The sequence below is a fragment of the Peromyscus eremicus genome, chromosome 7, assembly GCF_949786415.1.
Source record: "Peromyscus eremicus chromosome 7, PerEre_H2_v1, whole genome shotgun sequence".
Classification (NCBI taxonomy): domain Eukaryota; kingdom Metazoa; phylum Chordata; class Mammalia; order Rodentia; family Cricetidae; genus Peromyscus; species Peromyscus eremicus.
Genome location: NC_081422.1, coordinates 82,912,123 through 82,939,108, shown reverse-complemented (window position 1 = coordinate 82,939,108; position 26,986 = coordinate 82,912,123). Strand labels below are relative to the sequence as shown.

The window sequence follows — 26,986 nt, the reverse complement described above, 5'->3', positions numbered from 1 at the left end:
TACATTATTACTTATTAACAGGGCAATGCATTCCTAAACCTGAGTTGGTCTTCAAATTGGAACAGGGAGCAGTGCTGGGAACATCAGTAAAATCTCCAAACCAGAATCTACCAGGTTAGTCAGTATTCATGGATGGGGAGCTCATTTCTAGCACACATTGGCCATTTCACGAATTTATCCCAAGTTCCATATCTTAGGGCTCAAAGTTGTACATTACATAGTCTACAAAGAGAATTCTCTCATGTGTGTTCCTACATTTCACTGATGAGTGTTTTCTTAGATTCTCCAAAGTCTAATCTCTGACTCTGCTATTTGATGTTTTTCTCTGGTATTTCTGGTCAGCTAGTAGTTAGCTCCGCCCTCTGACTCAGGATAAACTTTGTCAGTTTCAGGAGTGTCAGAGTGTGATCAAAACTTCCCACAACATTTTCTCCTTTTTGTCTAGATAAAAAGGAAGGTTTTAATTCTAGCACATTTAAAGCATATGCAGTAAGGACAATTAGTAGGCAAGGATTATATTCACAATGTCCAGGCCATTTGCATTTGGCTAATTCAGAGAAAATATTCCATTATCTATCCTGTCTTAGTGAGTTCAAAGTTTTTACCTAATTCACTTTCTATCCTAACTTGTATTACCAACACAAAACTATCTTTTTAAATCTTGAAACATTTTCTTTTTTTTCCCCTGAGGATACTTTATTTAATTATTGCAATCAGTCAGTTTTGATTCTTTCAGGACACCCCACTCTCCAATCAGTTACTACATCCCTGCTGGTCAGATGACCCATGAGGTAAAGTCACTTGCTAATAGTCCTGACAACCTGAGTTCCAACACTAAGGACCCCCAAGGGGGAAGGCAAGGATTGCCTTGTAGAGGTTGTTGTGTGACCTCCACATTGCTGCCTTTTCAAGAGCACAAATGCACAAAAGAAGTAAGTAAATGTAATTAAAACAAACCCCCAACTCATTCATCCAGTGCTGAAATATCATCCGCTATTGACTTAGTCTTTTTTTTTCTTAAAAATCACATTGTAAAGACCTTTAAAAGGTCTTTTTAATTTAATATAAAGATCTGGCTTCATTTTCATTTTGCTTTAAGACTAGGTCTCACCATATATATATATATATATATATATATATATATATATATATATATATATATATATATATATAATTACTGGCTGGTCTGGAACTCATTGTAGACCATACCAGCTTCAAACTAGAGGCAATCTACCTGCCTCTGCCTCCATACTGCTGTGACAGGTATGCTCCACCACACCTAGCTTGGTTGACATTATTTTCCATTTCAGAATCACAAAACACTTCACAAACTAGAATACTTATCAGATGAACTAATGGATTGGCTAACATCAGGGAACATCTGATAAGTCTTAGACAGAAATTGTTTTGTGTCTGTTGAAACTAGAAAGTGGGTGTTGTGGAACTCAGGTGCTGACTGACTCCATTTTGACATTTAGGCTACAAGCCTAGAATATCTGACAGACTTTTCTGTGAAGCAGGAATTTTGAAGGACTTTCTACCTTATCTTTGCAAAGTTTGGCAGCCATCTTCCGTTGTGCCCTGCTTGGCCAGTTTGCTCAACATACTGTCAACAATTGAGGTAAGGGAAGTTTCTTGTCCAGTGGCTACTTTTGCTACAATGAAAGCAAACTCCATATAGAGAGTCTTCAATGCTCATCATCCTTTTTTGAAGTCGATTGGTGCTGCCAGGAGCAGACATGTCTCACTGTAATGAAAAGCCTTATGTTATTAAAAACATCTTAAATGCCATATTATGTGGATCTCTGAAGTGTTTGAAGACCATCTATCTAAAATATATGTCTGTTTAACCTTTAAAACTTAACCAATATGGTCAAAATTTGATTGCTAGACGACTAGCCACTAACCTCTATTTGTTAATTATCCTAAATAGTTTGTAATAACACCTTCAAGGACTAAAAACTTATATTACATTGTTAAATGAGCTGCGTAAGTACAATACCTTAAACAAGATTAGAAACATATACATAGTATGACAAAAAATAATCTTAAATATGTATCAATATACAAAAATATCTTAAACTAGAATATAATCATATACAGTATCACAAATATAACCTTAAATTTGCATCAACATACAAAAATCCTTACCTATATAAAATATTTGAGACGAGTAGGGTTTTTTTTGTTTAAAAGCAGATTCAATAATCTATCCTTTTATCCTATGATTCCTATATCCTCCCTATTTTCTTTTCAGAATGAGATCCCTGAATCTGAGATCTCCTTTGCTTAGTTTCCTCCCTGACCATGACCAATAACAACTTGTAACCAACCCCTCTAAATAATGGCAAACATCCATAAAACACAAAATGACTGAAAACTACTACCCCACCTCTTGGAAATATGGGCATCATATTCTTAAAATTACTTCTTGCTGTCTGGAGGTGATAGCAACTTTAGGAGACCCAGAGAAAATTGAGATAATGGTCAAGTCTTTGGAGAGTTAGCTGTTGTCCAGTCTAGATGTGATGGGAAAGTGCAGTGCTTATCTGAAGTCTTGGTTGGAGTAGTCTGTGAGACTGAACCATCTTAGCTAACTACTGGAAAATTGTCCTGAGTAGTTTGTAGTTCAAAGCTGATCTTTGGGTGGTGTTTGTCAGCTTAACCGTGCCACCACAATCCAGGTGGAATCGTCATTGTGAGGCCCCATCCTCCTTTTGGAGTCTTCAAAGGTCGCCAGAAATGGTCACAAGACCAAATTTAGCCATAGAGATTTTAAAGGATTGAGTACATATAAAGAGACCGGAGAAATAATAGAGAGATGCTCAGCCCTTTTGGACCAAGGAAGGAGAGAGAAAGACAAGTCACTGGTCACTTCACCATTACTTCACTTCTCTGATCAAATAAGATTTTTACTCCAACATCTGACTCCTAAATTTTTATTGATAAAAGAATAATTAAACACTTCAGATCTGCCTGTTGCTAAAGATATCATCAAAGTGATTAGGAAAAACCTCACTCCAAGTTCAGCCAAATGGCTCAGGGGTTAAATCCCTTGCCACACAAGCCTGACAAATTGAGTTCAATCCCTGGAACTCATCCATGGTGGAAGGAGAGGACTGTCTCCTGAAAGTTGTCCTCTGACCTCCACACATGTGCAATGGCACATGTGCATGCACACTCATACACATAGTTACCACAAATCAAATTAAAAAGAAATAAACACTCATCTGAACATGTTTCACAACAAGCCATTTCTGATATCATACTGACCCCCATGATCAGGAAACAGCATAGTTTCCACCTAGAAGCCCTTTCTGTTACCAATCCACTTCTCAGTGTTTCCTGTCTTTCTTCTATAACCAGAAAAATAGCCCATGGGCTTCAAAGTTTATGATTTCAAAATTAAAAATTTTAGCATCAAGCCTAATTACATACTGTGATTGTTTTAAATAAAATAGACCCCAAAGGGAATGACATTATTATTAGGTGTGGCCTTGTTGGAGGAAGTGTGTCACTGTGAGTCAGGGCTTTAAGTTCTTTTTTGCTCAAGCTTCCCTCAATGTGACAGTCAGTTGAATTCCCATTGTCTACTTATCAATATGTAAGGACTCTCAGCTCCAGCACCAGCTCTGCCTACACTCCAACATGTTCCCCACCATGATGACAATGGACTAAACCTCTGAAGCTGTAGGCGAGCCCATTCAATTCAATCTTTTCTGTGCCATGGTGTCTCTTCACAGCAATAAAAAAAAAACCCTAACTAAAACACATATAATCCTTCATTCATAAGTAGAAATAAAGGACACTTTCTGGTAAAGAAGAACAGAAGTCAAATATCCATGAAAACAATCCAAAATACAATATACACAAACAATTGTATATTATCTGTATAAAGTATATCTGTACTTCGCTAAGGTGGCTTGGTCAATTTTATAGCATATTTTGAGATATTCTGGCTTTCACTGGTAGCTAAACTCACCTTCTGAACATATCATCAAAATCCTGCAAACGAAAACAGAAACTTAGACTTCTGAAAAAATGACATACAATGTTCATTTATATCATTCAGATAAATAACAGTCATCTTCACACCAATCCACCCTGCAAATTTATTTTCATGTCTCCAGAAAATGCCAATGAAACAGGTTAGCAGAATTTAAATTCTTGATAAATCAGACCATGAGAGTAAAATTTGAGAAGGGCATATAAATTGATTGTACATTACTTTATAATCCCAAGCCATCAACAAAAGTAACTTTCCCTGGGCTTGAACATAAAGCACAGGGATACTTTAACTAAGGGTACTTCAAGAGGATGACCTCATGCCTGTAATTCCAGAACTGCCAGATTGGAGGCCTGAGGATTACTGTGAGTTGGAGTCCATCATGCACCACAGAGTAGGACCCTATCTCAAAATCCCAACCTCCCAAAGAACTCTCAAAAACACAGCTTTCAAATAGAAGAAATTAAGACACAGTTTTCTTTAAAATTGTGCATAATATCCAAGTAGAGGTAAAAATGGAATGTTGGAAACAGCAACCGGTGAATTTGGGCTTTCAGAGAAGCAAGCTACAGAAGCCAAAAATTAAGACATATTCCTTGGGATATCTACTGACACAATTTCAAAAAGCTTATTCTTTCAAGATTATTACTGAATTTAGTTCTTCCAGATTATTGCTAAAAAGGAAACCCCTTAAACATAAAAATGTAGGGAATATAGAATGCTATCATAGATGTAACAGTCACAGATGTGGGCTTCATTTAATAAAACATTTTCATGGACTCCTCCATGTGCACCTGCAGCAGTACCACAAACAGCTCCTGTGACATTGCCATCAGTTCCTGATACATTTCTCTCAATTAATTGCTCTTTTGGAACATCATGGCTTCACTTTGCTTGAGTTCCTCTAAAATAGTTTGGCCTTCATTTTTCATTCACTCTATCATTCTCCTCTTCTTTGTAGAAGTCTGGATACCATTTCCTATATTCTGTTCTGATCATTTCTTTCCATAGAGTTACACAGTCTCAAATGAAGAGGGACATTCTAGATCACATTTATTGAATATTTTATCCTCCTCCATTAACTACTTCTATGTTTAAATTCAACTAGTGACTTCTATCAGTGTAATTTACTGTCCACACTTTTCAGAAAATTTAAATTCTTTGATTACATTTATTTCTTTTTAAATAACACAAGCAACCAAACCCATCCTTTTCTCTAAGTATCTTCACCATTTAATGAGATCCTGAGCTACTTGAAGAAAATGTATGTAGGTGAGAGTTTCCCTGTCCCAACCACCTGCTCCCAAATAACAAACATACAGACCTAAGATGACTGATAAATGCTAAGCTGATAGCTCAGGCTTGTTACTGCCTAACTCTTACATTTAAATTAACCCATATTTCTTTTTTTATAATTTAATTTAATCTTACATATTAGCCATGGATTCCCCAGTCCTCCCTCCTCCCACACCCTTGCCCCACCACCCCTAATCCACTCCCCCTTCCTATCTCCTCCAGGGCAAGAACTCCCCTGGGGATTCAGCTCAGCCTGGTAGATGCAGTCGAAGCAGGTCCAGTCCCCTCCTGCCTTCACCCAGGCTGAGCAAAGTATCCAAACAGATGCACCAGGCTCCAAAAAGCTAGCTTATGCACTAAGGATAGGTCCTGATCCCACTGCCTGGGGGCCTCCCAAACAGTTCAAGCTAATAAACTGTCTCACTTATCCAGAGGGCCTGATCCAGTTGGGGGCTCCTCAGCTATTGGTTCATAGTTCATGTGTTTCCACTAGTTTGGCTATTTGTCCCTGTGCTTTATCCAACCTTGGTCTCAAATCCTCTCACTCATACAATCCCTCCTCTTTCTCACCGAATAGACTCACAGAGCTCCGCCTGGGGCCTGGACGTAAATCTCTGGATCTGCTTCCATCAGTCATTGGATGAGAGTTTTATCATGACAGTTAGGGTGTTTGGCCATCTGATCACCAGAGTAGGTCAGTTCGGCTTTCTCTCAACCATTGCCAGTAGTCTATTGTGGAGGTATCTTTGTGGATTTCTGGGGAACCTCTCTAGCACTTTGCTTCTTCCTATTCCGATAGGGTCTTCATTTATCGTGGTCTCTCTTTCCTTGTTCTCCTTCTCTGTTCTTGATCCAGCTGGGATCTCCTGCTCACCTAAGCTATCTTTCCCCTGACCCTTGCCCTTCATTACCCACCCCCCATGTCCAGTTTGCTCATGTGGATCTCATTCATTTCTCTGTCGTTGGGTGATCCCTGTGTCTTTCTTAGGGTCCTCTTTACTAGGTAGCATCCCTGGAGTTGTGAGTAGAAGTCATCCTTTGTTTTACATCTAGTATCCTCCTATGAGTGAGTACATACCATGTTTGTCTTTCTGAGTCTGGGTTAGATCCATCCATTTGCCTGCAAAACTCATGATGTCATTGTTTTTTCCTGCTGAGCAGTACTCCATTTGTATATTGACCACATTTTACTTATCTATTCTTCAGCTGAAGGGCATCTAGGTTGTTTCCAAACAATGCTGCTATGAACATAGCTGAGCATGTGCCCTTGTGGTATGATTGAGTATTTCTTGGGAATATGCCCAAGAGTGGTATAGCTGAGTCTTGCTGATGATTGATTCCCAATTTTCTAAGAAAGTGACATATTGATTTCCAAAGTGGCTGTACAAGCTTGTATTCCCACCAACAGTGGAGGAGAGTTCCCCTTGCTCCACATCCTCTCCAGCATAAGGTGGTATCTCAGAGTCTTTTTGATTTGCATTTCTTTGATAATTAGGGATGTTGAGCAATTCCTTAAATGTCTTTCAGCCATTTGAGCTTCCTCTGTTGAGAATTCTCTGTTTAGTTCTATAGCCCATTTCTCAATTGGACTGTTGGGCATTTTGATGTCTAATTTCTTGAGTTCTTTATATATTTTTGGATATCATCCCTCTGTCAGATGTGGGGTTGGTGAAGATCTTTTCCCGTTCTATAGGCTGTCACTTTGCCTTGTTGACTGTGTCCTTTGTTCTACAAAATATTCTCAGTTTCAAGCGGTCCCATTGATTAATTGTTTCTCTCAGTGTCTGTGCTACTGGTCTTATATTTAGGAAGTGATCTCCGGTGCCAATACATTCAGGACTACTTTCTGCTTTCTCTTCCTTCAGGTTCAGAGTAACTGGATTTATGTTGAGGTCTTTGATCCACTTGGACTTAAGTTTTGTGCATGGTGACAGATATGGATTTATTTGCAGCCTTCTACATGTTGACATCCAGTTTTGCCAGCACCATTTGTTAAAGATGCTTTCTTTTTTCCATTGTACAGTTTTGGCTTCTTTGTCAAAAATTATATGTTCATAGGTGTGAGGATTAATGTCAGGGTCTTCAATTTTATTCCATTGTTCCACATGTCGGTTTTTATGCCAGCACCAAGCTGCTTTTATTACTGTAGCTCCATAGTAGAGCTTGAGGTCAGGGTTCGTGATGCCTCCAGAGGTTGTTTTATTGTACAGGATTCTTTTGGCTATCCTGGGTTTATTTGTTTTTCCATATGAAGTTGAGTATTGTTGTTTCCAGGTCTTTGAAGAATTGTGTTGGTATTTTGATGGGGATTGCATTGTATCTGTAGATTGCTTTTGGTTAGATTGCCATTTTTACTATTTTAATCCTGCCTACCCATGAGCATAGGAGATCTTTCTATTTTCTGATTTCTTTTTCAGTTTCTTTTTTGAGAGACTTAAAGTTCTTGTCATATAAGTCCATCACTTGCTTAGTTAGTGTTACTCCAAGGTATTTTATATCATTTGTGGCTATTGTAAAGGGTGATGTATCTCTGATTTCCTTTTCAGCCTGTTTGTCAATTGTATATATGAGGACTGCCGATTTTTTTGAGTTAATCTTGTGTCCTGCTATGTTTCTGAAGGTGTTTATAAGCAGTATGAGTTCCTTTGTTGAATTTTTGGAGAAACTTTTGTATACTATCATATCATCTGCAAATAGCGAAAGCTTGATTTCTTTCTTCCCAATTTGTGTCCCCTTGATCTCCTTATGTTGTCTTAATCCTCTGGCTAGAACTTTAAGTACCATATTGAATAATTATCAGGAGGCTGGACAGCCTTGCCTTGTTCCTGATTTTAGTGGAATTCTTTTGAGTTTCTCTCCATTTACTTTGATGTTGGCTGTTGGCTTGCTGTAAATTGCCTTTATTATGTTTAGGTATGTTCCCTGTATTCCTGAGCTCTCCAATACCTTTATCATGAAGGGATGTTGCATTTTGTAAAAGGCCTTTTCAGCATCTAGTGAGATGATCATATGTTTTTTTTTTTCTTTCAATTTGTTTATATGGTGTATTACATTGACAGACTTTTGTATGTTAAATTACACTTGCATCCCTCAGATGAAGCCTACTTGATCATGGTGGATAGTTGTTTTGATGTGTTCTTGGAGTCTGTTTGCCAGTATTTTATTGAGTATTTTTTCATCAATGTTCATAAGAGAGATTGGTCTGTAGTTCTTTTTCTTTGTTTGCATCTTTGTTTGGCGTGTGAATCAGAGTAGCCTGGAAATCAATTGTAGCCTCATAGAAGGAGTTTGGTAATGTTCCTTCTGTTTCTATTGTGTGGAGCAATTTAAAGTGTATTGGTATTAACTCTTCTTTTTTTTTCCTCATAGCTCAAGTTTTTATATTCATCAAAGAATACATACAGGAGTAAAACCTTAGAGATGTAAAGAATGTGACAATTCTTTAGGCAGATCTCACATCTACAAAGACATCCCAAACTCCACACAGGAAAGAAACATTACAGATGTAAAGAATGTGGCAAATTTTTTACCAGGGCCTCAAAACTTCAAGTCCATCAAAGAATCCAAAATGGAGAAGAAAGTTAAAAATAGACTGATCATGACAAGTCCTTTGCCCACTATTCACATGTTTAAGGCCACTAAAGACCCACTAAAGGCAGAACCCTTAAAATTGTAATAAATGTGTCATATGTTGTATCCTTTTCCCATGGATCATCTCTGCATAAACTCACTAAAACCATACATTAGGTAAAGCTTACAAATACAAAGCATGTGGGAAAACCTTATCTAGTTTTTTAAATCTTGAAGATCATCACGTAATCCATATTAGAGAGAACCCATACAATATCAAGAATGTGGCAAGTGTTACAGAGTCCTCAAATATTCAAGCCTAACAGAGTATCACTAATGGGAAGAAACTTAACACGTTCAGAATTTTAAAATTTTCTTTACAAGTAGCTCAAAACTTAGAACATGTAAGAAAAATTCATGAAAGAAACAAACTCAATTGATAATTATTACCCAAGTACTCATGCGATAAAAGGATTCTCTATAATATGGGTAGGGGAAGGAAACCTTTAGCAGATGTTCAAACCTTATTCAGTGTCAGAAGAGTGACATCAAGAAGCCTTATGCTTGCTGTGATTTTAGAAACATTTTACCAAGAAATAAAATTTATGTTCATAAAAGTTCCTTGGAAAACAATCTACATATACAGCAATATATCAAACAGAATTACACAATAATCATACATTAAAATGACATAGGATCAATTTCACAAATATGAAATAAATACTAATTTTAAATGTGAAGACTTATGCCAGGATAATTTTATGGATAACTATATCAAGTCGAAACCTCCACACAATTTTCTGTATATTTTATTGTACAGGATATTGATCTGAGACTGCTATAGCTTTTATATAAATATTTTGTGTTGTTAATATTTGAGATTTTATGAAATATAATATAGATTGTTTTGACCCTCCAATCAGTTCTGAATTTTTCTCAATTATTAATAAATGCAATTACAATTTTGTTCAATTTCTGCTGCTTTGAAATGTTGGATATTCATTTTATACTGATATTGTGTAATTAATGCTAGTTACTGCATTATAGAACATGTCCAAAAAAGCATATCATGAAAATACAAAGTGTATTGTTTTAGAAAAACTATAACAGATTCAATCATTAGAAGTATATATGGGGAACAAAATAAGGCCTGAGTAGGTCTGTAAGTGAACTAGAGCTGGGTATTAACTCTACTTTGAAGATCTGGTAGAATTGTGTGCTGAAACCATCTGGTGGGTCCTGGGCATTTTTTGATTGGGAGACTTTTAATGACTGATTCTATTCCCTTAGGGGTTATTGGACTATTTAAATAGTTTATCTGGCCTTGATTTAACTTAGGTATGTGGTACCTATCCAGAAAATTATACATTTCTTTTAGATATTCCAGTTTTGTGGAGTAGAGATTTTTGAAGTATGACCTGATGGTTTTCTGTATTTCCTCAGTGTTAGTTGTTATGTTTCCCTTTTCATTTCTGATTTTGATAATTTGGATGCTCTCTCTCTCTCTGCCTTTTGGTTAGTTTGCATAAGGGCTTGTCTATCTTGTCGATTTTCTCAAAGAACCAACTCTTTGTTTCATTAACTTTTTTTTTTTTTTTTTTGGTTTTAGGAGACAGGGTTTCTCTGTGTAGCTTTGTGCCTTTCCTGGGACTCACTTGGTAGCCCAGGCTGGCCTCAAACTCACAGAGATCCGTCTGGCTCTGCCTCCTGAGTGCTGGGATTAAAGGCATGTGCCACCACCGCCCGGCTCATTAATTTTTTGTATTGTTCTCTTTGTTTCTATTTTATTGATTTCAGCTCTCAATTTGATTATTTTCTGGCGTCTATTCCTCCTGGGTGACTTTGCTTCTTCTTGTTTTAGAGCTTTCAGGTATGCTGTTAAGACAGTAGTATGAGATTTCTCCAACTTCTTTGTGTGGGCATTTAGTGCTATGAATTTCCCTCTTAGCACTGCTTTCATTGTGTCCCATTAGTTTGGGTATGTGGTATCTTCATTTTCATTGATCTCTAATAAGTCATTAATTTCTTTCTTTATTTCTTCCTTGACCCATTGGTGATTCAATTGAGCATTATTCAGTTTCCATGAGATTGTAGGCTTTCTGTAGTTTTTGTTGTTGTTGCAATCTAACTTTAAACCATGGTAGTCTGATAGAACAAAGGAGGTTATTCCAATTTTTTTGTTTGTGTTGAGTTTTGCTTTGTGGCCAAGTATGTGGTTGATTTTAGAGAAGGTTCCATGGGATGCTGAGAAGAAGGTATACTCTTTTTTGTTAGGATGGAATGTTTTGTAGATATTGACTATGGATATGGATTAATCAATATGGATTAAGTCCATTTGAGTCATAATATCAGTTAAACCTCTTATTTCTCTGTTAAGTTTTGATGTTGCAGATCTGTCCAGTGGTGAGAGTGGGGTGTTGAAGTGTGCCACTATTAATGTGTGGGGTTTTATATGAGATTTAAGCTTTAGTGATGTTTCTTTTTTATATGTGGGTGCCCTTGTGTTTGGGGCATAATTTTTCAGAATTGAAACTTCATCTTTGTGGACCTTTCCTGTGATGAGTATGTAATGTTCTTCTCAATTTCTTTCAATTGATTTTAGTTCAAAGTCTATTTTCTTGGATATTAGGATAGCACACCAGCTTACTTCTTAAGACCATTTGATTGGAAAGACTTTTCCCAGCCCTTTACTCAGAGGTAGTGTCTATCTTTGAAACTGAGGTGTGTTTCTTGTACGTAGCAGAAAGATAGGTCCTGTTTTAAAATCCATCTGTTAGCCTATGTCTTATTATATGTGAATTAAGTGAATTGATATTAAGAAGTATTTATGAGCAGTGATTGTTAGTTGCTGTTATCTTTTGCTGGTAGTGTGTGTGTATTTCTCTACTTTAAGATTTACTGCTGTGGGGATATATATCTATTGCCTATGTTTTTGTGGGTGTATCTAACTTCCTTAGGTTGGAATTTTTTTTCTAGTGCTTTCTGTTGGGCTGGATTTGTGGTTAGGTATTGTTTAAATCTTGTTTTTTTCTTGTTCACTCTGTCTATGGTGATTGAAAGTTTTGCTGGGTATATTAGGATAGGCTGGCATCCATGATCTTTTAGTGTCTGCATTATATCTTTCCAGTCCTTCTGACTTTAAAAAATCTCCATTGAGAAATTGGGTGTTATTCTGATGGGTCTGCCTTTATAAGTCACTTGGTCGTTTTCCTTTGCTGCTCTTAATATTCTTTCTTTATTCTGTAGATTTAGTTGTTTAATTATTATGTGGCAAGGAGATTTTTTGGGGGGTCTAGTCTGTTTGGCGTTCTATAGGCTTCTTCTATCTTCATAGATTTTTTTCTTTTTTTTTTTCTTTTTTGTTTTTTTTTGAGACAGGGTTTCTCAAAGTCACAGAGATCCACCTGGCTCTGCCTCCCAGTGCTGTTATTAAAGGCATGCACCACCACCACCCGGCTGATATTTTTTTCTTTAAGTTGGGAAAGTTTTATTCTCTAATCTTGTTGAATATATTTTCTGTGCCTTTAAGTTGGTATTCTCCTCCTTCTTCTATCCCTATTATTCTTAGGTTTGGCCTTTTCATTGTATCCCGGATTTCCTGGTCGTTTTGTGTTATGACTTTTTTGGTTTGGGTATTTTCTTTGACTGACGAATCTATTTCCTCTATAGTATCCTCCACACCAGAGATTCTCTCTTCCATCTCTTGCATTCTGTTGGTTATGCTTGCATCAGTGTTTCCTGTTCATTTACTCAAATCTTCTGTTTCCATCATTCCCTGTGTTTGTGTTTTCTTCATTGTTTCTACTTCCATTTTCATGTTTTGAAATGAACGTTTCACTCATATGTTTAATTGCTTCTTTATGGGTTTTTTTTTTTTTTTGCTTTCTTGAAGGGATTCATTGATTTCTTCCAATTTTTGTTTGTCTTTTCCTCAATTTCATTTTTCCTTTTTTCTTGAAAGGACTCTAACATCATCATGATGCTATTCTTAAGGTCACTTTCTTCTACTTCTTCTACATTGTGATGTTCAGGTCTTGTTGTTGAAGGAGGGCTATGTTCCAGTGATTCCCTATTGTTCTTTATGTTGTTGTATGTATTTTTGCATTGAGTTCAGCCCATCTCTCATCTCTTCGTCCGATTCGAGTTCTTGGTCCAATGCAAGCTCTAGGTCTAATGCGAGCTGGTGATTTGGTTTCTGTGCTACAGGAAGTGGCTAGGATCTCAGGTGGATGGATTTGGGGGCAGGGAATTTAGATTGCAGGGTCCGGTGGGGGGGGGGGGTCTTGATATTGCTGTTACTAATGCTTGCTGTAGGTGAGTTCCTGTAAATAGCAGTATTCTAAATGGATGGAAGATTGAATTAACTCTATGGCCAGTATACACATTCAAATCTTCACAAAAAGATTCCTTAAGTCACAGCTTAGCTGGATGTGGTAGCTCACACCTTTAATCCTAGAGTCCTACAGATAAGGCTGCTGAAGCAGGGGGAGTTTTAGTTCAAGTCATGCCTAGCATATACAGTAAGAACTTGTCTCAAAATACAAAAAAAATTCTAAAATTCTAATTTTAAAACCATATTTTTTTGTTTCTAAATATTTTGTGGTGTGCTTATATTTTTGCTTTTCCTTTTATAATTTCACAGATTGAAAGACCCTAGCCCTTCAGGCTTACACCCCCAAGCCTCAAGAAGAGAAAAATTTCAAGCACCAGGAAATGAGAAACTAAAAGTCTAGTTCCCAGGGCAACCTGACTCAGCCACTACTCAATCACCCCTGTAACAATATAACAATGTAAAAAGATTTCTGTTAAGAGATGCACTCAACTGTGACTGGGATAGTTGCAGGTGTTCCAGGAAGGACCACCGTGAGCTGTGTGTAAGCTCCACTCCCGCCCTGATACCCCCCTTGAGGTTTACGTAACTGTACCCCCTCTGTGATCACCCTGTGATCAGGCCATGAAATTGTATGGGAATTGTAATCTTGTGGTTTTTGTAGGTTTTTCCTTTAAAAGCCCTTATGGGACTGCAGTAAGATGCAACTCTTGCTCTTGGGAGCAGAGGAGCCCTTCTATATAGAAGCTTAATAAATCCTCGTGCTGTTGCATCAACTGGACTGGAGTCTGGGTTCTTGGGGCACCCACTTGAGACCCTAAACTTTGGGGTTCAACAATTGGAGGCCCCACCTGAGATTTTGGGGGTGCCCCTGGATCCCCACTCAGCCAGTTGGAGGTAAAAACAAGCTCGATCTATGTTTTATGTTATTATGTCCTTGTCTTTTGTCTGGTTGATTTGGCATTTGTATTGGGTGCCTGCAGAAGTGTGCAGGACTTGTTCTGGGACTTAAATGGGAGAGCAGATGTGCTCAAGGGTCCCTGGGTCCCCGCTCCAGAGTAATCCTCCTGAGTGATCTGAAGGAGATGAGTCTCTCCTTCCTTGGGGGAGCGAGGCTGTTTGAGGCCACTCCCATTTGAATTTGTTCTCTGAGGACTGACTGTGGCCTAGGGCCCACAATGGCAGGACTCCTGCTGGCAGGCAGGACTCATGCTCCCACTGGCCTGGCAGGCAGGATTCACGCACTCCTGCTGGCACTGCTCCCTGTGCTGAAAAACCCCCTGTCCTTCCAGAGGACCCAGGAGACTCAGATCTGCCCGTCTGGGCAGGAAAAAAAATCCTCCAAAAAAGGCTCCAAAGGCGAACTCTCCCTGCCTGGATCCCTTCCTTCCCCAAGCCCTGGAAGGGCAGTTAGTTTTCCACCATTCCCATATTCTGAGCTCCTAGAGGCTCCAGCTGCCCTTCCAGGGTCACAGCTGACAGGTCTGTGGGCCCAGCCAGGGCATGGAATCTCCCATGCTGTTGGATGGGACTCCCAGGACCTGCCCTGGAGCTAAAACCTGATCAGGCTCTGGCTCCAAGAATGGAATGTCACTCCCTATATGAGGTTAACTAACAGTTTCTTGTCTGTGGTACAGTGCTGATGCAAATTTAGATTTCTAGATTACTGAGGGGAATCACAAGAAAAACTTTGATATGGAAGGTTATAAAAGGTCAGTAAACTGTTTATACCTGCAAATACTGAATTTGAAAGTTAATTCTGGTTGGTTTTCCTCTTAAAAATGGCTCTGCCTACCAAATACTAGGATTAAAGGCATGTGCCACCACTGTCTTCTTCTCCATGTATTAAAAAAAAGAACAGAAAGTTGAATGGTGAATGGGTATAGAAAGGGGATGAATCTCAAAGAAATGGATGTTGAGTTGAATATGATAAAAATGAATTCAATACATTCTCAAGAATTATTAAGAATTTTTTAATGTTGATATTTGCTAAAATACGGATTGATATCATTAACTGTTAAATTACAAAAGGAAAAGCAGAGGTTTCTATGTCAGTCCTGAGGGGGCAGTGTTTACTTCATGGCTCTTTCTCTCCAGAAGTTTCTGCCTGCTTCCCCAGCTCTGGGTACAGGGCTTTCAACCGTGCCACCATGATGGACCACAGTCCAGTGCTCATGCTCAGTCAAAATACAAAGCATGAATCTGGAAGAAAAGTTCAATCTGGAAATGTCAATGCTACGAAGAAAATTGCAGACATCATCCGGACATGTTTGGGACCTACATCGATGATGAACAATGGACACAATGGGAGGCATCGTGATGACCAAGGATGGCAATGCCGTTCTTCCAGACATTCAAGTCTAGCATCCAGCAGACAAGTCCATGGTTAAAATTAGCAGGTCCCAGAATGAGGAGGTTGGAGATGGGACCACATCAGTAATTATTCTTGCAGGAGAAATGCTGTCTGTGGCTGAGCACTTTCTAGAGCAGCAGATGCACCCAACAGTGGTGATCAGTGCTTACCACATGACACTGGCTGATATGATGAGCACTCTGAAGAAAATCAATACCCCATTGATGTCAATAACTGTGATATAATGCTGAACATCATCAATAGCTCTATTACTGCAAAAGTCTTCATTTGAGTGTCCTCTTTGGCATGCAATATAGCCCTGGATGCTGTCGAGACTGTGCAGTTTGGAGAGACTGGCCTAAAGGAAACTGACATCAAGAAGTATGCAGGAGTGGAAAAAAAGATCCCTGAGGGCATCATTGAAGACTCATGTGTCTTACGTGGAGTCATGATTATCGAGGATGTGACCCATTCACGAATGCACCACTATATCAAGAACCCTAAGATTGTGCTACTGGATTCTTCTAAGGAGTACAAGAAAGCAGAAAGCCATACTGACATTGATTTACACGAGAGGAGTATTTCACCCGAATTCTGCAAATGGAAGAAGAGTACATTCAGCAATTGTGTGAGGACATTGTCCACCCGAAGCCTGGCAATGTCATCTCAGAGAAGGGCATCTCAGATTTAGCTCAGCACCACCTCATGCTGGCCAACGACACGGCCATTCGCAGAGTACGGACGACACACAATAATCATTGCTAGAGCCTGTGCAGCACAGACAGTAAGCAGATCAGAGGAACTGAGAGGAAAAGATGATGGTACAGGCACAGGCCTATTGGAAATCAAGAAAATTGGAGATGAATACTTCACATTCCTCACTGAGTGCATAGACCCAAAGCCTGCACCATTCTTCTTAGAGGAGCCACCACGGTGATACTGTCAGAAGTAGAAAGCAACCTCTAAGATCCATGCAAGTGTGCCAAAACATTCTTCTGGACCCTCAGTTGATACTGGGTTATGGAGCCTCAGAGATGGCTGTGGCCCATGCCTTGACACAAAAATCTAAGGCCATGACTGGTTTGGAACAATGGCCATATAAAGCTGTGGCCCAAGCTTTAGGTTATCTCTCGTACCTTGATCTAGAACTTTGGGGCCAGTAGCATGCATTCACTTACCTCCCTTCGAGCCAAGCACACACAGGAGAGTTGTGATTCCTGGGGTAGGAAGGGTGAGACTGGTTCCTCAGGGGACATGAAAGAGCTGGGTATATGGGAGCCATTGCCTGTGAAGCTACAAATGTACAAAACCACAGTGGAGAGTGCAGTTCTGCCTCTGCAGATTGATGACATCATCTCTGGCCACAAGAAGAAAGGCTGGCAAAGTAGTTCTCCAGATGCTGGCCAGGAGTGAGTGGTGAGCAAGGTGACTTCAATGTGCAGAAACAGCAATCTCCCCCTTTCCTGAGTCAGAGTTCCAGGAACACTGTGGACATCTTTGTTTGCAAAGGATCAAACTGAGGGGTAGCCCTCAGTCTGTCCCATCTCAGTTTCCAAAAAGCACTGACAGGTATACCTTCTCTATTGTAACCTTTCCATTTAGTTTGCTTCCAATGATTAAATCTAAGACATTTGATAGAAGAAAACAAAAACAAAAACAAAAGGAAAAGCAAAAATATAAACATAGCACAAAATATTTAGAAATAGTGTAATGTTGGAGCAAAATTACTCTGTTTTTTTTAAGTCAAGTTATTATTGTATATCCCAGGTGGCCTTGAATTAAAACACTACTTCAGCAGCCCAATCCCTAAGACTCTAGGATTAAAGGTGTGAGCTACTAAAACTCCTACTACTTCAGCAGCCCAATCCCTAGCACTCTAGGATTAAAGGTGTGAGCTACCACACCCAGCTAAGCAGGAACTCAGGAAACCTTACTGTGGAGGTTTGTTTGTGAACATTGGCCACAAAGTTAATTTAATCTTCTGTCTATTAAGAATAATGCTATTTTCAAGGACTTACCTATTGGAAGCATTATTTAAAGCAACCATGGGAGGAAGTGGGCGTGGTCTTTAGAGAGTATATAAGGACACTCCATGGGCCAGACAGCTTCATTCTTCTCTAGACCAGACAGAGTGAGTTTCTATATCTTCTGGTTCCTAGACTGCTACATCTATCTCCTCCACACATTGAGGATCATACCCCAGAGCTGAGCTAGTATTGCTGTGTCTCCACAAAACACTGCTGAGGCCGGAGTCTATTTCTTGGGTGAGTGGACAATTTACAGGTGGAAAGTCGTTGATATTTCTTGTTTTTAATTTATTAACAAACTAAAGTTTCTGCTAAAAATGCTTCATATTTTGCTGTTTATCAAAAGAGATTCTGCTCCCATTGGTCATCTCTCTTTGTAAATATACTGTGAGTTACAGCTATAGATAATTTTAGTTTATCCATATACAGTCTTTCATTGCTCTGATGTTCTATTTTCAATTTTGATCTTTCTCTAAATTCTAAAAACATTCTTTGAGCGTGTCTGATGTACTTCATATATGCAACATGGACATATCTAAATTAAATGTACACATATAATATAGAAAATCCATACTCTGAATAGGTTGAAAATTTCTAGTGTTTAGAGATATATTCTATAAATATTATGTATAAAAGTGAAAACTCATGATTTAGCAAAGAAAAACATTTTAGTATTTTTCTGTCGTAAACTTTTTTTTTTTTTTTGGTTTTTCGAGACAGGGTTTCTCTGTGTAGTTTTGTGCCTTTCCTGGAAATCGATTTGAAGACCAGGCAGGCCTTGAACTCAAAGAGACCTGCCTGCCTCTGTCTCCTGAGTTCTGGGATTAAAGGAGTGTGCCACCACTGCCCCGCCTTTTGTAAACTTTTTAGAAAGATATCACAGTGTGAAGTAATGTGTGGTCATATTTTACGGTCTTAGAAATACTGGCTATTTCTACTATTGATTGATTTATTAGGTTGGAACTATACATGTGATTAAATTAGAGAAAACTAGTCACAATATTCTATTCATGAAAGTAGATTCTAGTTAAAATCAGGTACAATTTTTCAGGTCTCTGTTCAATTTTCATTATCTCTGTGTACTTATTTATTACTTTGGAATTAAGTATCTAATGTACAGAAAAATAAGGGAAGGAGGGCCATCAAGCAAATTAAGAAAGGCAGCATTGCAGTCTCCAACAATGAGTATTAGTATTGTATTGAAGTATACATATACAGAACCACCAGCTAAAGCCATTTGATGCCATTTGCTTCAGACACCAAAAGCTTAAGTTTTTTGGAGGATATTTACCTCAATCAAATCAAGATTCTTCATTTGTGTAGATATTCAAAGAGAAGGGCAATGGGCACCTGTTGCTGAGATAGACAAGTATCCAGTAGTCATGAGAGCCTCATTTATGCCTCAAGGATTCATCCCTTAAACTCAACCCAGAAGTCTATCCTTGGTAAACAAACAAGGTTCTCCACAGATTACCCTAATATTTGATTAATTGAGATTTTAAGAAACACATGGAACCTCTGGGGTTGTCTGTGAAGGATTATTTAAGGTAGAATCGCTACACTTGGAAAGATCCACACTAAATTCTCATGAGATCACTTGATCACTCCATGGGTTAAGGTCTCAAACTGAAGGAAGGAAAAAGAAAACAGGAGCTGAGCAGCAAGTGTTTCTTGTTTTCTGTTTCTTGATTTTGGATGCCATTAGACCAGCTACCTCAAACTCCTGCCACCATTTCTTCACCACAATGATGAACAATATCCTTGAATTACGAACCAAATTAATTCTTATTCTTGTTAGGTATTTTCAGCTAAATGAAGACAAGTAACATATGTTGCCTTCAAGTGTCAAGGGGTGGGACAGTGGGATGTGAACGACTAAGATGCTAAAATCAGAAATCAAGTAAAGCATTTACTAGGGACCATGTGAAGTAGGAAGTACTTTCTTGAATAGACAACAAAGAAGCATGTGTTTAACCTACCTGTGTCTGTAGTGAAAGGCCAGCAAGTGGACATGAAGGAATTTGATCACTCCACAGTGTATATTTTTTTTCATAAGCACTGGGGAAACCTGTCTCAGACCATAAACCAAGGTACTAATTTGGATGGAGTCTCCAAAAAGATGCAGGTGGTAGGGCTCAGAAGTTTATCAGATCAATGTGTATTTCTGTTAAGAAGAGTGAAACAGGAACGATCAGCAACTAAAATTCTGTATTATATTGATTTTTGGTCTCAAAAAAATGAAGCCTGTTCTGCAATACACAGATTGAAACACACCTTTAAGCAAATTATGTGCAGTCTCTGGCATCTCTGGGGTCCAATAATAGCAATTTTGCTTTTCTTCATTCAGAGAAATGGAGTCAGACCTCTCACAAGCCTTTCAAAAAGAACTTACCTGCTTCATCTGCCTGAGCTGCCTGACAGACCCAGTCACCATAACCTGTGGCCACAGCTTCTGTCGAGCCTGCCTCCACCTTTCCTGGGAAGATACTCAACTTCCTGTCCAATGCCCTATGTGTAGGGAACCATCACAGAAGAAGAGCTGGAGAACCAACATTGTTCTGAAGAAGCTGGTGTCCATTGTCAGAAAAGCCAGCCTCGAGAAGGACCTGAGCTCTGAGGAGCATAAGTGTGTGACTCACAAGGTTATTAAGAGGATCTTCTGTGCTGAGAACAGGATCTTCCTCTGTCAACTCTGTTCTAACTCTCATGAGCACAGAGGAGACAGACACTGTCCCATTGAAGCAGCTGCTGAGGATCAAATGGTAAGTGATGATTCTGAGAGAACTTCCAAGCTGTAGATAGGTAGGCTTAGGAAACCACAGGAAGATACTGGTCCTCATTATGACAAAGGCACTGTTTTCAGAATGGTGGCACTTTATTAACATCTAATGAAGAAAAGGTGACTAGGAATTTAAATATTCCTTGGGGGAACCCATGAGTGTAAAGATCATTTGTATTTTATGATACATTATGCCTAGGTCACTGGAAAGTGCAATAATAACTTCATATCTCTTAAATGTCTGTATGACTGAGGACACAATTTAAAAAAGTACATTGGAGTCATCTACAGACAAGTATCTGGAAATCCCAATATTATGCAAATTACCCAGACATTAATTAAAATTATTAACCACTATATCTCAGTAAAGGGGTATGCTATATTTTCTTTTTTATTTTATGATTTAATTTAATTTTACATCTCAGTCACAGATTCCCTTGTCCTCCCAATCCATTCCCCCCTCTCTTCCCCCCAAACCACCCCCCATTCCCATCTCCTCCAGTGCAAAGACTCCCCTGTGGATTCAGCTCAACCTGGTAGATTCAGTCCAGGCACATCCAGTCCCCTCCTCCCAGGCTGAGAGAAGTGTCCCTGAATAGGCACCAGGTTCCAAACAACCAGCTCATGCGCTAACAACAGGTCCTGGGCTCATTGACTGGGTGCCTCCCAAACAGTTCAAGCTAATCAACTGTCTCACTTATCCAGAGGGCCTGATCCAAATGGAGGCTCCTCAGCTACTGGTTCATAGTTCAGGTGTTTCCATTAGTTTGGCTATTTGTCCCTGTGCTTTTTCCAATCTTGGTCTCAACAATTCTAGCGCATACAAAGCCTCCTCTTTCTCGCCAATTGGACTCTTGGTATGCTATATTTTCTATTAATATGTTCTGAAATCTAAAATTCATAGTTACCAAATGTGAAAAAAATATAGCATTGTAATCCCCCGACTCGCAGTAAAGTAATTGTGTTAATTGCCTGAGAGTCTGTGTCTCAGTACTATTTATCAAAAGTTGACATTCATTGTTTTTTAAAGGAAAGAATTCTGAAGCAAATGGCATCTTTATGGGAGAAGATCCAAGAAAATCAAGAGAATATAGAAGCAGAGAACAGAATGACAACTCTGTGGATGGTGAGTATGAGAACCATGCTTAAAATCTGGTTGATGTACATATTTTTCAAAATTTATCAATCGTGAATTGAGTATGAGGCATGGGATATGATAGTTGGAAAACATTTCCTGCTGGCCCTAATCCTGAGTGTTAGTATAACTAACTATACATAGAATGAATGGTCTGGCTGTCCAGAAGAGTCTGGGACTAATGAGTGAATTGCTGACAATTCAACACACTGCATGCATTAGACTCTATGACTATACCATGAATTCTAATTACTACAAGAGGAGTTTCACATCTGACTCAACATATGAATGATCAATCAATACCTTTACTTCAGGCAGTTCTGCACCTCTAATATAGGTAAAAATGCTTAGGGTCTGTTTGCCTGTGTAATTAATAAAGAAGAAATAAATGAAACCAAGGAATTTACATTTTCTGAAATGTAGGGATAGTCAATAAGATTCTATATAGTTATAAGAGTCATTTGTGAAATTTAAGCATAGGAGAATACAATGGAGGAGAAAAAATACTTTGCAAATGATTGAGAATGTTCCTTTTTCTTCAGGACTACTTGACTCTTCAGGAAGAAATGATCAGGACAGAGTATAGGAAACTGCATCCACTCCTCTGTGAAGAGGAAGAGAAACACATTGAGTCTATGAGAAATGAAGGCCAATGTGTTTTAGAGAAACTCAGGACAAGTGAAGCCGTGATGATCCAAAAGAGCAAAGAACTAAGGGAAATGTATCAGGAGCTAATGGCAATGTCCCAGGAGCCATATGTGGTCCTGCTTCAGGTGAGCATGGAGGAGTACAGGAAGAGGCTTTATTGTCTTAGGCCCACAATGGTGATTGTTATACTAAGATAGCTTTCAATATTCCCTAGATTTATGTTAGGGGTTTTCCTTTTCAGAAATAATCTTGAAAAAAACAAGCTTTTTGAAATTATGTCAGTAGATTCTTGAAGGAAAAGGTCCTAATTTTTGGATTTTTACCTTGCTTCTCTGAGAGCCCAAATTCAGTGGCTGCTGTTTCCAACACTCATTTTCCTCTACTTGGATATTGTGCACAATTTTCAAGATACCTATGGTTCAATTTCTTCTCTTTGAAAGCTGTATTTTGAGTGTTATTTGAGAGGTTGGGATTTGAGAAAGGTTCCTACTAGGTGATGCATGATGGCCTGCAACTCACAGTAATTCTCAGGCCTCTAACCTCTCAATTCTTGATTTACAGGTGTGAGGAACAATGCAGGAGTGAGCCCAACCTTTTTGAGTACCCTTAGCTAAAGTACCTCTGGGACTTGTAGACAAGCTCAGGGAAAGTTCCCTTTGAAGACAGGTGGGAGTTCAAAAGCAATGTACAGTCAATACCCATGTCCTCAAATTTGACTCTCCAGTCTGATTTCATCAGAATTTGAATCATGCTAACCTACTTGGTTGGCATCATCCTGAGACATGAATATAAATTTTCAGGCCAGATTGGTGTGACGGTGACTGATATTTGTATGAACTCTATAAACAAGCATCGTATGCTATTTCTTCAGAAATCTAACTTCTTGTTGTCTTCTTTGCAGGGCTTGGATGACATATTCAGAAGGTGAGTTTTGCCATTAGTGCAAGCCAGGAAACTCTCAAATAAACTATCAAATTGAACAAGCTGCCTTAGCAAAGTGCAGATACACTTTATATAGAAAATCCTCAATTGTTTGTGTTTAATATGTTTGGGATTTTTTACTAAATTTGTTATATTTATGTGTGTGTGAATATGTGTGAGTGTGCATGTACATGTGCCATTGCACATGTGTGCAGGTCAGAGGACAGCTTTCAGGAGACAGTCTTCTCCATCCATAATGGGATTAAACTCAAGTTGTCAGGCTTATGTGGGAAGGTGTTTATCCCCTGAGCCATTTGGCTGAACTTGGAAGTGAAGTTTTTCCGAATCACTCTGATGGTATTGTCAGCACCAGGTAGATCAATGTCTTCTTCTCTTGCAGGAGTGAGTCAATGCAGCTGAGCATGATTCACACTATAAAACCAAAACTCCAAGCCCCACCCATTACTGGACTGACTGAAAGTTACAACCACTTGCAAGGTGAGTGTCTCCACTGATAAAGTGTCCTTCAACAATGAGATAACATTTTGTAAACACAGATATTTTAACTCCCCTGCATCTGAAATTTTCAAAAAACTTTTCAGCATGCTACCACTCTCTTCTTGTGGAAATTATTGACATTGGTGTATATGAGCCAAATTTAGCCTCAAATCTCAGCTTTCTATTTTTAAAATCCATGAAGACTCTATGGACATCTCTCACTCAAGAAATGTAAATGGTCATTTTCTTTAAAATGTTTACTTTTCCCACAGTGCCCATTTTCTTTGATAATGTAACCATGCTGCATTACAAGATGAACCTATTTCATGCCATGAGAAGATTGAGCTTCAGGCCTCACCATAAAGATAAATCTGCGGGTTATGCTGGATTCTATTTTGCTTCCTGGGGATCACGGAGCTTCATCTCAGGGAAATATTACTGGGAGATTAAGTTGAATGACTCTTGGGACTGGGCTGTAGGGGTCTGTAAGTATTCCTGGTTGAGGAATAGAAACCAACTGATAGAACCCGAAGGTGCATTTCTTCTTGTGTGTGTGAAGGAGGATAATGATTACAGTCTCCTTACCACATGCCCAGTATTCCAGCACTATATAGAGAAGCCACTGGGCAGAGTTGGTGTGTTCCTTGATTGTGAGGATGGAAGTTTAAGTTTTGTGAATGTTGCCAAGAGTTCCCTCATATACAGGTACCCTCCTGGCACCTTCAATTACCCTGTCTGGCCTTTCTTCTCCCGTGGTCATATGTGGGGAACCTGGAATCCAGTACTTTAGTGTTTTTTAAGTGTTTCCTAGTGTCATGTTACCTCCTTTATTGCTATTAAATATTAAAATAGTATTAAAGGAAAAAATGATAGACTATGTTTCGTTTTATTCTGTGGTCCACATATTCCACAAAGAACCCTTCCTTTCATAGGGATTTTTGTTTGCTTGATTTGCACACTGTGGGATTCCATTTAATGGTGTCAAGCAGGAGAACAGATACGCATTGTGCAGACTAATTTAATGTCAGTTTGACAGAGGCTCCTTTGGTGTTTTGAGACACTGGTTCTTTTTGTAGCTTGGGCTGTTCTCTGCATTCCAGGTGGTGGGATTAAAAGCATATACCACCAACACCTGAAAAAAACTTCCTTCTTTCTTTCTATCCTTCCTTCCTTCATTTTTTTTTTTGTTATTTGAGACAAGATTTTTGTAGCCTTGACTGTCCTGGACAAGGCTATGGAGGAGGCTGATCTTGAACTCGCAGATATCCCCCTGACTCTGAATCCCCAATGCTAGGATTAAAGGCTTGTGCTACCACCACAAAAAAAGAAACCACTTTTTTTTTGGTGATGGGTACATTCCAGACAGGTTTTCTCTCTGTAGCCTTGGCTATCCTAGATTTTGAACTGTAGATCATGCTGGCATAAGAGTCACAGAAATCTGTCTGCTAAGATTAAAGGAGTGCAAATCCACCGCCAGGCCATAATTTTTAAACACTTGAAAGGACAATTATCAGATTCGTAGAGAAATACAAAAAAAATCTTGAGGACAACAAAAGATGCAAAAAATAAAAATAAAATGAGAAAGCCAAAACAATCATGAATAATAAAAGAACTGCTAGATATATCACTCTCCCTGTTTTCAAATTGTACTACAGAGCTATAGCAATAAAAATAGTTTGATGTTGTCATAAAAGTAGATGCATTGATCAATGGAAGCAAATTAAGATCTACACATAAATTTATAAATTCACACACTTATGAATACCTGATTTTTTATTTTTAAAGTGGAAAATACAAAATAAAATGAATACAACATCTTTAACAAATGTACCAGGTCAAACTAGATGGCTTTGTGTAGAAGATTCCAACACATCAATCTTTATTACCCTGTACAGATCTCAACTCTAAATAGATCAAAGACCTCAGAAAAATATTTTGAATATGATAGAAGGGAAATGCAGGAATAGCCTTGAACTCATTTGAAACAGGAAAATATTTTTTTAACAGAACACCAATAGCACAGGCACTAAGAACAACAATTAATAAATAGGATCTCGTGGAAATGAAAAGCTTTTGTTTGGCATAGGACACCATCATTGGGACAAAGAGTCAGCCTACAGAATAGGAAAAGAGGTTTAACTACTACACAACCAATAAAGGGCTAATATCAAAAATATGTAAAGAACTCAACTGGACGTCAGGCAAACAATTAACCCAGTTAAAAACAGAGAATTCCCAAAGGAGAAAACCCACCATCATCTACTTCAGGATGTCTTCATCCTTGTAGCCTCCCTTCCTAATCCTGAGCCCACCAAAGAGAAGGATCAGGGAGCTCCACATAAAGCTTAGTTTACACCCCAGAGGTTTCCTTAAATGAACCAAATCATCCAACTTCTTTTCCTCTGGTATTGTCAAAGGCAGATTCTAAATGGCTTCCATGATCTACTCAACTAGGGTTAAGGCTACCACTTTAGAGGCAGTGAAATTTGCTTAAAGGGTGGTGAAGGGCTCCATCTCCTGGTTCCCTATCAGGTAACACCTGTTACTGTAATGATTATAATTCAAACACCAAAAAGATACTACATAAGAGCCATAACATGAATGATAGCACAGGTCATGACTCCATCAATAGGATTCCTGCTAACTCAGTTAGGAATAATCCTTATCTGAACCATATTTATACCTAGAAGTCTAAATAAGCTTTACATACAGAAAATCTTACCAGTCTGACAACACCAGTTCCCTCACCCAGGATTTAATGGGTAAGTTACATGTAATATTATCGTATTTCTCATCATCGTTTTACACACTCCTTGGAAGCTGTCTTAACCAGTATGGTTCCTTGTGATCTCTAAACACTAAACACATCTCCATGTTGACAACTTGTATGTCAAAAAATACTAAACACATTTTTCCTGCCTTTACCCTTTTTAGTTATTCCTGTCTTTGCCTTGATCTCACAATCCCTGAAACAATTTATGCTTGATTTGGTTTACTATTAAACTGAAAAATGCATTAGATTTCATATCAAGTAAGAAAAGCCTAGTCATGCTTATTTACAAGAACATAGAAAAGAATCCCTTGGGGATACAGGCAGACACTCACAACTGGACAGAACGTAAATATCAAGAGATCATGGGGATCTGAACCCCAACAGATACATCTATATCCTACATCAATGGCTCCAGAAATATTGTGGAAGAGGGGTCAGAAAGACAGTGAGAGCCAGAATACCTGGAAGTGTGCTGTGAAACAGTCTCTCCTAGAAATGGCTGCATAAACCAGAAAAGAACAATGAATATGTTGATATGAATGTGGGAAGGTTTGAAAGAGTCTCACCTCTAGACACAGAATTAGCCTCTATTAGCAATGAGCTCCCCAAAGAATCACTAATACAAAGTGGTCATCCCTTGAGATGGCTAT

At 38.6% G+C, this 26,986-nt stretch overlaps 2 pseudogenes; one reads left to right on the top strand and one right to left on the bottom strand.

Moving 5' to 3' along the window:
• The window catches only part of LOC131914434 (T-complex protein 1 subunit gamma-like), a 98,764-nt pseudogene extending 81,796 nt beyond the window's left edge, over positions 1 to 16,968 (top strand).
• The window catches only part of LOC131914435 (T-complex protein 1 subunit gamma-like), a 213,478-nt pseudogene that overhangs the window by 73,117 nt on the left and 113,375 nt on the right, over positions 1 to 26,986 (bottom strand).